The 17,579-nt window shown below is 44.0% G+C and overlaps 1 long non-coding RNA gene across 3 annotated transcripts in view; it reads left to right on the top strand.

Annotated features, from left to right (window-relative positions):
• The window catches only part of LOC125754785 (uncharacterized), a 54,433-nt gene that overhangs the window by 28,094 nt on the left and 8,760 nt on the right, over positions 1-17,579 (top strand). For all 3 annotated transcript variants that reach the window (XR_007409601.1, XR_007409600.1, XR_007409602.1), the window contains exon 3: positions 3,167-3,274. This is a non-coding gene — a long non-coding RNA (uncharacterized LOC125754785). The remainder of the gene's footprint in view (positions 1-3,166; positions 3,275-17,579) is intronic.

The following is a 17,579-nucleotide window of genomic DNA, read 5'->3' as shown; positions in this document are numbered from 1 at the left end:
GAGGAGATGTATGCACCCTGACTCTGTGTGTGTGTGTGTGTGTGTGTGTGTGTGTGTGTGTGTGTGTGTGTCTCCTTATTTGCCGACACCGTCCTTTCCTTTGAGAGACCCACCCCAGCTGGAGCTGGACTCCAGCAGTCAAATACAGGATTTGCAAATATTTTCTCCCAGACCGTAGCTTGTCTTTTGAATCCTCTGTCTTTGGCAGAGTGGTAGTTCTTAATTTTGATTAAATCTAACCTAATGCATTTTTCTGTATTGGTCATGGCTTGGTGTCATGTCTGATAACTCTTCACCAAGCCCTCGATTCTGATGATTTTCTGCTATGTTTTCTTTCCAAGGTTTTCTAATATTACATTTTAAATTTAATTCTTTAATCCATTTTAATTTCGCTTTTATGAGGTTTGATGTTTCAGCAAACCAGGAATATAGAACAGAACATCCTCAGACATACAAAGGGCATCCATGAAAAATGTACAAGTAATCGTATATGTAATGGTGCACAACTGAATGCTCTTACTATAAGACCACATAGAAGGCAAGGATATTCATCCTCACTAATTTCCTCAACAGCATTTTGGATATTCTATTTAGAGAAATTAGGCTTACAGATTAGAAGTGGAAGAAGTAGAACTGTCTCTAGTCACAGAGAATATGATGAACCGTATAAAAATTTCTAAGGAATCTACAAAAAAACTTATATGAAATAATGTCTCACCTTGGCAAGGTAGCAAGATGTCTCAGTAACAAAATTTTAAAAATTGTTTTTACATGCACATCCAGGGAACCACTGTAAGTGATAATTCAGGAGGCAGTATCATTTCTATCACAGCAATGAACATGAAAAACTTAAGGATAAAATGTAGTTGACATATGTTAGACCTGTACAGTAAAAAAGGAATGCACTGATGACGGAAATGAGAGAATGAGAGAAATATAAAGATATAAACTGTGCCCCTGGATCAGAACACTCAATATTATTAAGATGTCCATTCTCTCCGAGTTGATATATAGTGTGAACACAAGTCCAATCAGTATCCCAGTAGCCTTGGGTAGAAATTGACAAGGTGATTCTAAATTGTATATGGAAATTTAAAAGATCTAGAAGAGCCAGCATAATTTATTTTTTATTTTATTATTTTTTTAGTATTTACTTTTTATTTTGTATATTTTTAATTGGAGTTTGATTTGCCACATATAGTATAACACCCAGTGCTCATCCCATCAAGTGCTCTCCTCAGTGCCCGATTTTTTTTAAAGATTTTAATTTATTTTAGAGAGAGTGAGGGGGAAAGAGAGAGACCAGGAGCAGGGGAAGGGGGAAAGGCAGAGGCAGAGGGAGAAGCAGGCTCTCCACTGAGCAGGGAGCCCCATGTGGGACTCAATCCCAGGGCCCTGGGATCATGACCTGAGCTGAAGGCAGATGCTTAACCAACTGAGCCACCTAGGGACCCCTAGAATAGCCAGAATAATTTAAAAATTATTGATAAACCAACAGCCTCTGTTTTCAGGATGTAAAAAACTACAATAATCATTATAGTGTGGCATAAGCAAAAGTATAGAAAAATAGATCAATGGAACAACATAGAGTTCAGAAATCAACTCATTAAATTTATGGTAAACTGGTTTTTAAACAAAAATCCCAGAGTAATTCAGTAGAAAAAGAACAACCCTTTCAAAAGATGGTGCAGAAACAATTGGGTTAATCTGTATGTTAAGAGAATGAACATTGAGAAATGCTAATTCAAAGAGAATTCTGAATGGGAAACAGAATGAAGGTGGCTACTTGCCTAAAGGACTAGCTTGAACATCTGACTTTGGGAATAGCTCACCGCTAAGGAAGGGTATAAGAGATTCACATAAAGGCAAAAAGCCTGTTGTTTCTTAGTACTCAGGCTGGCTGAGCAGAAGGGCTCTGGGGATGGACTGAAGACAGAAGCTGGGTTGGTGATTTGTGATTATGGGAGATGGATGCAGGAACAGAAACAAAATGTTACCTGGAGAAGCCACACTTCTCAGGCAGTCAGATGAGAGGAAGATCTGAGCTGGAGAGAGCTGAGATCTGGCGGTGCTCCACAATAATCTGGAGCTAAAGAAGTCCTTGGGTATCTCCAGTGCTGAACCTAAGGTCTGGAACATAGTATGTATTCAATTTTTTTTTTTTTTTTTTGTCGTATAAACAAAGCTGGACCAAATTGAAAAAAAAAAAAAAGAAAGAAAGAAACTTGACTTTTACCTGATACCATCCATAAAAATTTTAAAAAGATAATAGACCTAAATGTAAGGGGTAATACTATCTTACAGAAGGAAACAAGGACGCACAATCTACATGTGGCAAAGATTTCCTAGATAGAATACAAAAGCTCTAGCTGTGAAAGAAAAACTCCTATAATTTATAGGCTTCATGAAAATTCAAAACTTTGGCTTTTAAATAGATGCAAGTTTCATTTTAAAGTGCAAGGTGAAGGAGCAGACTGAGGTAAATATTTGCAATACATATCTGTTAATAATGGACTTGTACCTAGATTATATATATTCTTACAACTCAGTATCAAGATTAACAACATTATTTATTTATTTATTTATTTTAGATTTTTATTTATTCATGAGAGAGAAGGGAGAGACATAGGCAGAGGGAGAAGCAGGCTCCCCACACGGAGTCTGATGTGGGACTCAATCCCAGGATTCTGGGATCATGATCTCAGCCAAAGGCAGACACTCAACCACTGAGCCACCCAAGTGCCCCAGCAACCCAATTTAAAAATGGGCAGAGTTGGGAAGCATGGGTGGCTCAGCCAGTTAAGTGTCTGACTCTTGATCTCAGCACAGATCTTGATCTCAGGGTCGTGAGTTCAAGCCCCACATTGGGCTTCATGCTGGGTGTGGAGCCTACTTAAAATGGGCAAAATATTTAATTGGATACTTTATTAGGAATATATGTATATATCCAGTAGTACATGAGAAGATGTTCAATGACATTAGCTGTCAGGAAAATGCACGGTAAAGCCACATTGACCAAATAAATAAGGATCCCAGAAACAGATCCACACACTTAATGGAAGTTTGCTTTATGGCAGAAATGGTATATCAGTAGGGAAAAGATGTTCTGTTGATTTTAATTAATTAATATTAATTAATATTTTGTTGGATTAATCTTTATGCCCAGGTCTGTCCTCTGCCCCAGCTGAGGAGTACCGAAGAGGAAACCATCATCTTGTCCTCAAGTACCTCTCAACAGGGGTGAGAATGAATGTTCCACTGGAAGCTGTTCAAGGTCAGTGGGTTTAACTGGATCAACACCCATCATTCCCCTGGGCAGCTAAGGAGCCTATAAGTACAGAAGGACAGAGAGAGGTCAGGGGAGGGAGGAAGAGAAAGATTATTTCTCCTGGCCTCCAAACACAGGTTATCCACCAGAAATACCCTGCTCCGCATCATCTATATCTAGGGATGTCTGAGAAAGTAAACAGTACTTGTTTGTTTTTTTTTTCCTTCCACCTTTAATGTCGGTTTTAGTTGGTGTTTTACAGGGAGGGAAAATAGATGCTAAGTGTTTCTATAACCAATGGGACAATCAAACATGGTAAAGAAATAATCTCACCTAAAGGCCATTGGCTCTTCTACTGAGAAACAAAGTCTCCATGATAGTTCGGTGCTTAAAGAACCCTGTATCACTACAGAAGCCCAAGAAAAAAAAAAGTACTTAGCTGTTTAATGTGGATCCTTGTGGAGAATCCTCCTGGCTATACCAGGCTTCAGCCAGCAAAATCCCAGTGATAATCAGAAACATGGTAATGAGACACAGCGGGATGAGGTTAACCTTGGTGTAATCCCCCAATGTGGCACCTGGGAAAACTGAAAGAGAGAATGAGATCATCACTGGTATCCCTTCTTCTCAAATAGGTCTACCGAATGTGACTCTCACACACCCACTTGTGTTTCCTGGCCAGTGATCAGTTGTACCTTCACTGAAGTTTTATTCACTGAAAACGTGATATAAGATTTAAGGAGAGCTGTAGTGGTCCTTCTTTTGTCTTCTTTCCTTTATATTCTCTCCGTCTTATCTCTCCTTTCTTCATTTTTTTTGTTCTTTATCTCATTTCCACCCTCCCACATTTCCTTTCTCCCTGCATATATTAGGAATTAGTCTTAGGAGCACACAAAAGACAGAGCACTTTTATTGCCATAACAAAGTCCTGCAAATGGTTGGCCTGATATAACAGAAATGTATTATTTCACAGTCTGGAGGTTAGCAATCTAAAGTTAGGGTGTTGACAGGGCAATACTTTCTCCAACGACTCTAGGAAAAGATCCTCTCTCTTTGCATCTTGCAGCTTCTGGAAGCTCCAAACATTCATTGGCTTGTGGCAGCATCACTCGAATCTCTGCCTCTGTTTTCACATGGCCATCTTTCTTCTTGTGTCTTTGTGTCTTTACTTTTCATGTTTTAATGACACCAGTCATATTGGGTAAGAGTCTTCCCTAATCCAGTGTGACTTCATGTGAACTTAACAAATGATTATCTGCAAAGACCAAGTAATGCTGTTTCCAAAAAGATCACAAACACATGTACCAGGAGTCAGGAAGCCTCAAACATATCTTTCAGGGGATGAAAATCAACCCAATATAGCACCAACAGAGTGTTGAGATCTAGTAGCTGCCCCAGAATCCTCCTCAGAGCCTTAACTTCATACAAGGAGTGAGCTCAGGAATCTCAGAATTCAGCAACTAAGGATCTGGGCCAGGGTGCGTTTTGTTGCACTCAAAAAGTGCTTGAGATTGGCAGTGGCTCTGGTTCCTAATGAGAAGCCTGCACATGTGCCATCCCTCCCAGTAGAGCTGGGCACAGCTATTGCATATGAACAGGGAATGTCTCACCTCATGCATCCCAGTTACTGCAGAGTCGGTCTCTAAATTCAGTAGTAATGGACACCTGGGTGGCTCAGTGCTTGAGCATCTGCCTTTGGCTCAGGTTGTGATCCTAGCGTCCTGGGATCAAGTTCCGTTTTGGGCTCCCCACAGGGAGCCTGCCTCTCCCTCCGCCTATATCTCTGCCTCACTCTCTCTGTCTCTCATGAATAAATAAATATCTTTTAAAAATAAGTAAATTCATCAGTAACAATATTCCCTGAGGCAAGGCTCATGGAGAGAAATTCGTAATGATGCTACCATATTTAGAAAACCCCCTCCACCTCTCATTACCAACCATACAGACCTTTATTTCTAGTTATAAAATATTCATTGACTATGAAAAGAATCAGTAAGACAAAAAACAAAGTTATAAACTGAGAAATTAGTGTCTAGCATCCAAGGTAGCAGAATTATAGTAGGAAACAAAAGATAATTTTAGAAGGTGATGAGTAGTATGGGCCAGGAGACACAAGTAGGTACTACATGCATGACACAGATGCAGTCTGCTGGGGAAACACAATATCTGGAAAACAAGACAGAGTTATCAGGAATGAAATCACTAATGCCAACATAAACCAAAATTGTAATAGCTGCAGACAATAGTAGATGACTAGCTTAATAATCTTAAAGAATGACATGAGAAATCATCCAAGAAGGCACAAAAAAAGACAAAGAAATGGAAATGATGAAAGACTTAAAAAGGACATAATGGACATGATGGAGAAATGAGAATCAGAGACTAGCAGAACACTCTCTGATATATATACATTTTTTTCCTTATCATGCAAAACCTTACCTGTTACCAAGATTTCAGGTGGTTATTGGGTGGGAGGTCAAGAAAGGAGCCTTTATCTGGTGGTAGACAACTCTGCAGTTTCCAGAAACGATTTCCAAAATCGTTGACTGTCACATTTTGAAGAGAAAAGTCTGCCCGTTTTCCTTCAGGTCTATGGTGCTGTACATGCTTTCTAGTACTTGTCTTCAGGAGAACCAACATCACATGTTCAAGCATATTCTGGCCTGTGGCACTACAGAGTCACATTTCTTCCCTGGGTCACCTTAGGCTTGGAGAGAAGGTTTGGGCAAACTTCCTGTAAGAGAAGATCACTTCCTGCAAGGGAAGATTAATTCCTGTAAGGGAAGATTACTTCCTGTAAGGTAAGGTCACTACCTGTAACAATGTCAGAGGTAGCCTGGTTTCTCTCCTTCCCTTGGCCTTCTGGGAGGGAGTTCTCACACAGGAGAAAAATGGAAGATCCTTGATTTTGGCCCTCTCTCAATACCAGGGCAGTGATTTTGCTTCCACCAAGGCCTGGATTCAACCAGCTGACTCCGAATTATTCTGTTTTTCTCAGTTGGGGACATGGAGGGTGAGAGCCCCTTATCTTCCAGTATTTTGTTCTTCCGTATTCTCTGTGCCAAGGAAGACTGTGTCAGGCCAAGACCAACCTCACCTGTAACCACCAGCTGGAGAGTTTCTGAAAGGGGCCTTTTCCATGGAGTATTCACAGGTGTACTCCCCAGCACCACTGTGAGTCTGGTTGAAGAGGTAGATTTTAACCTGGATCCCTATAGAACTGAGTAGCTGCATGGGATCCACGAGTGGCTTTCCTTCCTTTCTGAAAACAAATTTTACCTTCCTGGTAAGAGTTGAGCATGTCAGAATCACATTACTTTGGGAGATACCACCCAACTGGGTGAGTTGCTGAGAGAAGGCTTGGGAAGTGACCCTGGAAAGTAGTAGAGCTCAGATCAGAACACACTCACCTTACTTTCCATCTAAAGAAGGGGAAGGAAAGGATGGAGAATTTGGGATGAAAAGGCAAGCTGCATTAGTTAAAAAAGCATTCACTTATTCACCTACACATTCATCTATTGTGTCTCTTTGGCCAGCACACAACCCTGTAAAAGAATCACCTATGAGATATAATCTGTTTTTTTTTTTTTCATGATAGTCACAGAGAGAGAGAGAGGCAGAGACACAGGCAGAGGGAGAAGCAGACTCCATGCACCGGGAGCCCGACGTGGGATTCGATCCTGGGTCTTCAGGATCGCGCCCCGGGCCAAAGGCAGGCGCCAAACCGCTGCGCCACCCAGGGATCCCATAATCTGTTTTTTTAAGATTTTATTTATTTATTTGAGAGAGAGTGAGACAGGGAGAGCATGAGTGGAGCGAGGGGAGGCAGAGGGAGAGGGAGAAGCAGACTCCCTGCTGAACAGGGAGCCCAGCACAGGGCTAGATCCCAGGACCCTGGGACTATGACCTGAGCGCAAGGCAGACACTTAACCAACTGAGCTACTCAGGCACCTCAATATAAGCCAGACATGTGTTTCTAAGAACGGAAATTTCCTTTCTTTTTCCTGTATGGAGGAACAGTTTAATGTTTCAGGGGAAAAGTGAGAAGTTATTAGGACTTTAAGGTGTAAACACATTCATACATCAAGAAAATTAAATCTGCAGTCTGTGAAAATGGAAGATAGTGGACATGTGCCAAGGTATGTGAAGGAAAGCTATTGAAGTCAGAGGAACCCAGGAAATGGAGGAAGGACAAGTGTAGAGATAGCAGAGGCCTGTGGACACCTGAATCCACTTGGAAGCTGCACATGGGAAATGGCATTGACCCCCACCTCTGGATGGAGCCTGGTCCCTATGCATCAAAGATGTGGACCTTTGTCCTTTCTGCCCGGTCCCTGCAGAATGGATGGAGCTCCCAGGACAGACCCTTCCTCATTGTAATGGACCACCCTGTATGAACAGGATACAAGCCACTTCAGATATTGCTGAAACTGAGTAGAAGGTGAAAGACCTACATCACACAACCTCACGTAATAGCACAAAGTGAGCAGATTTAATGAGCCTCTAGAATCTAGAGGTCAGAGAAATGTGGTAAGAACTTACATCTAGTCATGGTGCCCAAAACAGAGCTGAGAACCACATGCTACCCTTGTCTGAGGAAACTCGGGGTTTTGGCACAAAAACCCTGCAAACAGACATCCTGAGCTGTATCCCATTCCACACCACAGGAAAATTTTCCACAGGAAATTTTAAAACAACTTTATCAAGATGTTATTCACCTGCTGTATAGTTCATCCATTTACAATGGATAATCCTTTGGGCTTTCCTGTCTTCACAATATGGGCAAACTTCACACTATCAAATTTAAAACACTTCCATGACTTCAAAATGACACTTCATTACTCTTCAGTTTTTGTTGCATTTCCCTACTTCCACCATCTCCAGCCCTAAATAACCACTAACCTACTTTCTCTGTGGGTTTCCCTATTCTGGACTTTCATGTGAATGGGACTGTGTAGCATGGGTCTTTCATGACTGGTCTTTCACTTACCATATTGAGCTATTCCTCTTTTGTCTTTAGAATTTCCCCTATTCAGCATCAGTTTCGTTACTCCCAAGGACATTTCTGTTTTGAGGATGCCATACTTGTATCCACCCAAATTTCCTATTTTAACCCACTGGAAACAGTAATGACTTTAGAGACAGACAGGCTGGACTTGTGTTTTAACTGTTCTGCTCATTCTATGTGTGGCCTTGAGCAGGAACCCTCAGAGTTAGTCTCAGGGTTCTCATTTATCCCTGCAGGCCTGATTCCCACCACGCAGGACTGTTTGCAAGGGTCAGAGTGGTATTTCCTGTAGGGTGGAATATGAACCATAGGTTGTCAAAGGAGATTATTTTAGGCAGTGTAGTGACACATTATCCTATAGCTTTGATCCCAGCATCGGAAAGTTATTACCCATTCAGCCAGGCCCTTCTGATCACAACGAGGAGAGAAGATCCGTTTATGGATCTTCTTTAGAACAACTTTATCTCTGGCTCATTGCCCTTTATAGGTAGGAAGTGGTTGGCCATGGGCTCAGAAACCTGACAAGAGCATGAGGCTAAAATGTCCTAACATTTTCTGCCTTTCATGGTATTATATATTAATTCTCCTTTATCAGGTGTGTGACAGTGCATTATTAAACTATTGCTAAATAGCTTCCATTTTCAATAAGTATTTATTTAAAGAAAAAATGTTGACTCACTGTTAGTAAATTATTGAATAAGTAAAGGTGGTGTAGGCATAGCATACCCTCATGAATGTGGAATGTACATATCTGAATATTGGAAAAAACTTAAGTGGTGGCTGTGTGTAAAGCCTCCAGTGCACGTCCTGACATGTGTGAAGCAGTCAGTAAATACAAGCCCATGTTACCTCTTTTGTATTCTTCACACCTCTCAATCTGTTATCCCACCCTCATCTTGAACCCGAGCACACGATCCTAAGGAACTTACCAAAGCAGAGGAGGGAAAGGAGTCCCAGGATCATACTGGCCCTGCAGCCTGCTCTACGGGCCTCTCATCAGCTTCACAACTATGGGACAAATGGAAGCTTGATGTGGGCACTGACTTCTGTCCTCCAGCTTGTTCCTTCCTTCTCACGTGATCCATAGGTTTTGTGTCACACCCCCACTCAGGAAATAAAGACCAGGTAATATGACATAAAGCATACAGGAAATGACGAAACCTTAAAGATGGAGAACAAACTGGTGGCTGCAGTGGTTTTGGGAAGAGAGGTGGGTGTGACTGTAAGGCACACTGCAAGAAACATCTTTATGGGGATAGACTACGTGAGTATGTTGACTGTGCCAGTGGCCAGATGAATCTGAACGTGATAAAACAAAGAACTCTGCACACGCATTGTACTAGTGTGTCAGCTTCTTGGTGTTGATATCGTCATGGACAATAATGGAACCATTGGAGAAACTGGGTGCAGGGTGGAAGTATCTATACTGAGTTTGCAACTTCCTGCAATTCAAAGGATGTGAAAGTAAAAGTAGATTCTGATTGAAGACGAAGCATAGCCTAAAGCAGACTTGGGCAGTTTCACATTAGGAAGCAGGAACATCACAAAGGCTCTTCCGTGCATGGCCAAGGCAGCAAGAGATGGTTATGTAGACTGAGCAGCTAGTGTATGTTTGATGTGCCACACCCGTGCTGGCTGTAAATCCTGAGTTCTGTCCATTTTGACCACTCTTGACCAGAGAGCAATGAAAGAGGTCTGTTCTCAGGAGGAACCATGAGTTTTAAATGTTGAGTGGAAGGGACAGAAACATTCTCCTGTTGCCTGAGCCTACCAAAGCATCCATATTGAGAAAGCCTGCCACAAGATACACAGCCCAGGAAAAGCACCTGTCTGCCTCCAGCACCCTGAAGCAAGACTCTTCCATGATCTGATGAAAGCCAATGTAACAAAAGGAAGCAGATGAAATGAAGAATTGCTTTGGCAAGAATTGCTTCTCTGATCAGAACTAGGTTTTTATAAATGTATCTCCTGAGTTATAAGAGAAGAGATAACAGTTGTAAAGTATGAATGAGGGGTGGCGCCTGGGTGGCTCAGTCAGTTAAGCATCTGCCTTCAGCTCAGGTCATGAACCCAGGATCAAGCCCCATGTCTGGCTCCTTGCTTAGTGGGTAGTCTTCTTCCTCTCCTTATGCCTTTCTCCCCTGCTCATGCTCTCTTGCTGTCTCTTAAGTAAATAAATAAATAAATTTTAGAAGATTTTATTTATTCATTCATGAGGGATGCAGACAGAGAGAGGGGCAGAGACACTGGCAGAGGGAGAAGCAGGCTCCTCACAGGGAGCCTGATGTGGGACTCGATCACGAACCTCAGGATCATGCCCTGGGCCAAAGGGAGACGCCCAACCACTGAGCCACCCAGGCGTCCCTAAAATCTTTAAAAACATAAGATAAGTATAAGTATTTGTGAAAAAGATCAAGAGTATTAACAAACAACAACAGGCCTTGAAAAGCAAATATCATGGGTAACATTTCACACCTGCACAGGAAGATGAAAAAATTCTGGGGACAACTCATGAGCAATTTGATGCTATGAAGCCAAGAGGAAGTCTCCCCAAATTAGGTAATATATTAGGGCTATGTTAACTAAATGTAAAAGGCATGTGTGATAAGTACATAAATTTAAATTGTTGACTCATTGCTGGCCCCAAAGCCCAGAATGGAGAATGGAGAGGAGTCAATAACTATGCAGGAAGCACTGTTTTCCCCACTTTTCAATGGAATAAAAGTTCCTGCAGAAGTGACTGCACAGGCTACACAGCTTGACTCTGAAGCTTTAAGTATTTTTTCAAGTCATCCAAATTTATCAGGCATGTTTTTATGCTCCAGCCTATTCTCTGCCCCAAGTGAAGCTACAGCAAGAGGGAAGCCATCTCTTGTCCTCGAGCGGTTCTTCATAAAACTAAGAATGCAGGTTCCACAGGACAATTAAGAATCAACAGGTCTCTCCATCAACACTCATCATTCCATAGGCAGCCAGAGGCACGTGAGTAGTACAGACATGAGGTCAGAAGAGGGAGGAAGGGGAAGAATATTATTTCCCTGGCCTCCAAACACAGGCTCTCCACTAGGGAAAACCACCCCACTCCCATCCTCCACATCTAGGGGTGTTGGAAAAAGTACAGTAGTCCTCGCTTGTTATCTTCTCCCGCACTAATTGGGGTTTCTTCATGGGAGAGAAAGCGTGCTAAATGTTCCCACAATGAACAGGACAGTCCCATATGGTGAAGAAATACCCCACCAAAAATGCCATTTGTATCCATGTTGAGAAACACAAGAAGTCCCCCTGGCAGAGTTTGGTGTTTCGAGAACCCCGTGCCACTATACCACCCATGACCAAGAGAAGCACTCAGCTGTTCTACACGGATCCACGTGGAGGCTCCTTCTGGCTGCACCAGGCTTCCACCAGGAAAGCCCCCATAATCACCACAATTATGGCAGCCAGACCCAGGCGGATGAGGTTGCCCGTGGTGTAATCCCCCCGACGTGGCACCTGGAGGAGCTGGGAGAGAGAAGAGGATGAGCGCCAGCCAGGAGAGGAGCATCCTTCCTTCTCAAGTGGATCTGCCCAGTGTGACTCTCTGCACCTGCTTGTATTTCCTGGCCAGTGGTCAGCTGTACCTTCCCTGATCCCTGAAACACAACATGGGATTTCAGGAGAGTTGTAGTGGGGTCTTCCTTTGCCTTCTTCCCTCTGTGTTCTCTCTGCTTTACCTCTCTTGTGTTTCTTTGCTCTTCATCTCATTTCCACCCTCCCACACTGCCATTTCCCCTTCTCCCTCCTTGTGGTAGGAATCAGGCTTAGACATGAGAAAATGCTCTGCATCACTTGCCATCAGGGAAATCAAATCAAAACCACAATGAGATACCAGTGAGAAAGGGGAAAATTAACAAGGCAGGAAACCACAAATGTTGGAGAGGATGCGGAGAAAGGGGAACCCTCTTACACTGTTGGTGGGAATGTGACCTGGTGCAGCCACTCTGGAAAACTGTGTGGAGGTTCCTCAAAGAGTTAAAAATAGACCTGCCCTACGACCTAGCAATTGCACTGTTGGGGATTTACCCCAAAGATTCAGATGCAATGAAACGCCGGGACACCTGCACCCCGATGTTTATAGCAGCAATGTCCACAATAGCCAAACTGTGGAAGGAGCCTCGGTGTCCATCGAAAGATGAATGGATAAAGAAGATGTGGTTTATGTATACAATGGAATATTCCTCAGCTATTAGAAATGACAAATACCCACCATTTGCTTCAAAGTGGATGGAACTGGAGGGTATTATGCTGAGTGAAGTAAGTCAATTGGAGAAGAACAAACAGTATATGTTCTCATTCATTTGGGGAATATAAATAATAGTGAAAGGGAATATAGGGGAAGGGAGAAGAAATGTGTGGGAAATATCAGAAAAGGAGACAGAACATAAAGACTCCTAACTCTGGGAAACGAACTGGGGGTGGTGGAAGGGGAGGAGGGCGGGGAGTGGAGGTGAGTGGGTGACGGGCACTGAGGGGGACACTTGACGGGATGAGCACTGGGTGTTATTCTGTATGTTGGCAAATTGAACACCAATAAAAATTATTTTATTAAAAAAAAAGGAATCAGGCTTAGGAGGAACCCCCACAACCCAAGTTGCTGCACAGAGCGCTGAAGTACCTCAGTGGCTGCGTCTGCTCCCCTCCTCCTGCCAAGACTTACTGCCGCCAGGGAGCTCAAGAAGACTCAAGCTTAGAGGCTGAGCATCAGGACCACCATGCATTTCATTTCAGCTTCACCCAAGAAGAGCCAGGGCTCAGCATTGGCCCTGGTTCCTAGAGAGGACCCGCATTTGCATTTGCATCTTGCAACCCACACGTGCCATGAGTGCAGAGCTCCTGTCCGAGACCATCAGCAGCAATGTTCCTTGGAGGCAGAGTCTGCAGGGAGACCCCCGTGATGCCCTCTGCACCTCTCAGGGCTGCCCACCCGGACCTTGCTTGTTAACTACAGGATGTTTGCGGACCATGGCACACACACAAACACTTAAAACACCCAGGAAGCATGGCATGGCCTCCAACGAAGTAACGTACTGCCAAACACAGAAGATCAGTTTAGAAGACACCACATCTGTGCCACAAAAGCAGGCGAGTGGGGAAGCACCACGTTCTAAGAATGACAAAGGTACCACCATGATGTTGCCATCACCGGGATGACACACAGGTGGCAGAAGGGGCCCTGGTGGTGGCGGGATGGATCGTTGGGAGGAACAACTTGAGATGTTATCCAAGAAGGCAAAACAACAAAGGCTGAAGACTAGAAAGTAGGAAAGGAGAGACTTAAAAAGGAAATGACGGTGAAAACAAAGGAGAAACAGGAATTGGAAAATAACAGAAGAAATGCTCTCCAGTTAAAAAATATATGTATGTTGCACACCTGAAACAGATACAATGTGATGAGTCAATATAGGTCAACAGAACCAGAGAAAACAAATAAAATAGCCAAAATAAAAAGAAACTAATCAATTAATTAAAACTTTAAAATGTCCTAAGAATCATGCAAAACCTACCTCTCACCTGGATCTCCAGAAAATTGCTAGGCTGTGAGGTCAAGAAAGGGGCCCCTATCTGGAAGTACACGCAGCTGTAGTTCCCGGCATCACTGACTGTCACACTCCTGAGGGAGAAGTCTGTCTCCTTCCCTGCTGGATCCTGGACCCGTATGGGCTCTGCTGCTCCCGCCTTCAGCAGAGCGAACTTTATAGGCATGAAAATATTGTCTGGCCTTTGACACTGCAGGGTCACGGTTTCTCCTGCGGTCACCACACCTCTTTGGGGGGCTTGGAGGGAAGGTTTAGGGAACTCTCCTGGAAGAGAAGAGGGCTCCAAGGTCACGGGGAGAAGCCTGAGACCCCCCCCCCCACCCTGTTCTCCTGGCAGGGGTCCCACCAAGCAGGAGAGACGATAGATCCCTGGTCTCACCCTCTTCTGACTCTGACTACAAGCCCTGGGTGAAGCCCAGCCAAGTCGTTCTGCTGCTGTGTTTCTCCATCTCCCCTTTCCCCCCCGCCCCCGCCTCCCTGGGGTTCCTCCCCCACACCTGTCCCTGTTACTCCGAAGCACCCTCCTCACCTGTCACCAGCAGGAGGAGGATGTCACTGGGCTGTGAACTTATTTGTGGGAGCTCTCGTCTATAGTATTTGCAGGTGTACGGTCCAGCGTTACGGGTTTTTAGGTCATTGAGGTGAAATTCAGCCATGCCCTCTGTGGAAGCCAGTGATTGCAAGGACTCTAAGATACTTCTTCCCTTTCTGAGAACAAAGTTGACGTTCTTGGTGGAAGTGTGGCATTGCAGTGTCACATTGCTCTTGGGAGGCATTATCCAGCTGGGCCAGGCATTGAGGAAGGGCTTGGGAAGGGTCTCTGGAAGGAAGCAGATTTGGGGATGGGATTTGGTGCCCTGAGCTGCTCTCAAGAAGTCTCTTTAAGGAAAGAGAAGGGACATGGGGAGTTTGGAGTGAAGGAGAGAGAGGGTCTAAATGAAGGAACTCACCATCAGTCATCCAGCTACTTTGGCCAACACACAGCCCTGTGAGAGAATCATCCATGAGACACGAGCACCCGGCTGGAGGCCTGTCCCGAGGGGTCTCCTGGGCGAGGGCTGCTGCTGAGAACAGACCCTGGAGATCATGCTCGTGGGTTCTCACTTCCCCTCACTGGGCTGTGGCTGCAGCTGTGCTCTCAGCTCCTGCCCCATTTCTCCAGGAAGGTCTCCTGTGTGTCCCTCACCTTACATGGCCCCAGGACTGGTTCTGGTTCCACAGATGATCCACAACCCCCTCTTTTCTCAGTTTCTATCCTGCCTGAACTTCTCTTAATCTTGTATTTCTTTCAATCTGGTGTTATAGTTGGGGACCCCCCCAACCTCACCCCACAGAGGAGGGATGGGAGGTAAGAACCATGAGAAAGATAGGGGAGCACGAGGCTTGAATGTGACTCTAGACCACCTCTGAAGCTGTTTGTGATCCTGAGTGGACGAGAAGTTCTGCTGATGGTCTCATCGAGGCCAGAAGAACCCCCATGCCGAAGGCTGCTCCGTGCTTTGAGTAACAAATTAAGATGGATATCGTTTGTAACTAAGAGAACTCGTGGGAGTTTATGGACCTAATACCACGGAAGATGCAGGATATCACTACCTGTGAGGAGGTGGAAGCCAGGGAGTCTGTGTTCTTCACCTCAGCATCCCCAGCATCCACTCAGGTCGTGGCAGATAGTAGGACCTCAGCGAATGCTCCCTGATCGTCTGACGAGATGGCCCGTGTAAACACAGCTCAGCTTTTATAAGGATGTGAAAAAAGGCAACCTCACCATAACTTCCCCATTCTCATCCCACCAGGCCAGCTCTGTTTTCACAGCTCCCCAGGTCACCCATGTCCTCTTGTGAGTAAGGTTTGGCTCAGAGATGGATCCAGCTCTGTCCCTGGAAAAGGCTAGTTAAGTCAACCTCAGCCTTTAATCTGAGGGCTTTCTGATCCCATCTTTTCCATGATCTCTTTTCATCCCTGGATACTCCAACAGGACAGAGTTTACCACTTGGTCCTCTGAAACAAGCCTCAAAGAATCCACATGGATATTCCAGAAAGGAGAAAACATACCATCCTTCCTTGCCCCCCTCACAGGTGCATCTGTGGGGTACTCCAACTCAGGTGTTCTTAGCCTTGGCCACACATTGTGCTCTCCTTGGTGTGGAGGCTGTTAAAGATCCCAGGGCACAGACCAAACCACAAAAGCCTTGAGTCAGTATCACTTGGATTGAACTCAGGCACCAAACTTTTGAAACCTCCCAGGTGATATAAGTATTCAGCTGAGTAACCAAACCTAGATAAACGTTTCTCAAGATTGCATCATAAATATTTGGAATATGTTGGTGTAGAAAGAAACTTGCAAGTGACAGTAGTTATGTGCATTTCTGACCATCACAGGCATCCTGCCATTAATGCCCAAATGTGGTATATACAGTTTTGCCTGAGTTCTAAGATCTCTTTAAAAATAACATCAAGCCTGCTTACAGAATTTATTGGAAGAGAGAGATTGTTCTAACTCAGCAGATACTGGTTGGACCTGTGTTTCTAAGAGATTTGTTTACTCTTTTTCCTTTTTGCCTATGTTAATGGAACAGTTTTGTGTCTTAGTAGTGAAGAGGGAAAAGTTACCAGGCCTTTGTGCTAAAATTCCATGGGCACTCCAAAATATTACGTTGCACGGTTTGCAAAAGGCAAGTGATAACTGAGGGGGGCACTTGACGGGATGAGCACTGTATGTTGGCAAATTGAACACCAATAAAAAATAAATTTATTATTAAAAAATAAAAATAAAAAAGGAAAGTGATAAATAGCCAAATGGTGAAAAGACCCAAGTGTCCACCAAAGGATAAATGTATAAAGAACAGATATGTGGTCTGTACAACAGAGGAATACTATTCTTCTATAGAAAGAAGTGGAATTCTGATAAATGCTACAGCATGAGTGGAGTTGGAAAACATTATTCTGTGTGAAATTAGCCAAACATAAAAGGACAAATATTTATGACTCCACTTACCTGAAGTACCTAGAATAGGCAAATCCATGGAGATAGAATGTGGAACAGAGGTTATCAGGAGGCCAGAGAGAAAGAGAGGAAAAAAGCTTATTGATTAACGAGTACAGAATTTATGTCAGGATGTTGAAAAAGTGGGTTGAGGGCTTTGCACAGCTCGGTAGATCAGTGGACACACCCTCAGGTTAGATTGGATTGGTCATACATTCCAGACCCTAGGGCATCTCATCTGATCTCATCTCCGTCTTCAGCAGGACAGCTGCTCAGGGGCCTGGTAACTTAGGGGAGCAACAGGAAGTCCACTAGGAGAGACTCATTGTCTCTCAAAGACAAATACGACAAAGAAAAGGTTGATCTCGTTGACATGAGGAAGATCAGGAACATTTGAAAGGTAGAAACAAGCCAGGTGTCCACCAACAGGTGGGTGGGTAAACAAAACATGATCCATACATAAAACTGAATTGTAGGGATCCCTGGGTGGCGCAGCGGTTTGGCGCCTGCCTTTGGCCCAGGGCGTGATCCTGGAGACCCGGGATCGAGTCCCACGTCGGGCTCCCGGTGCATGGAGCCTGCTTCTCCCTCTGCCTGTGTCTCTGCCTCTCTCTCTCTGTGTGACTATCATGAATAAATAAATAAAATCTTTAAAAAAAAAACTGAATTGTACTCAGCCATAAAAAGAAATGAAAATTTCATACAAGTTGCTTGGGAGGATCTCTGGAAGGGATGCTGGTAGAATCA

Source organism: Canis lupus, chromosome 1 (assembly GCF_003254725.2).
Source record: "Canis lupus dingo isolate Sandy chromosome 1, ASM325472v2, whole genome shotgun sequence".
NCBI classification, from domain to species: domain Eukaryota; kingdom Metazoa; phylum Chordata; class Mammalia; order Carnivora; family Canidae; genus Canis; species Canis lupus.
The sequence above is the reverse complement of the archived record's forward strand: the minus strand, read 5'-3'. Positions and strand labels throughout refer to the sequence as shown.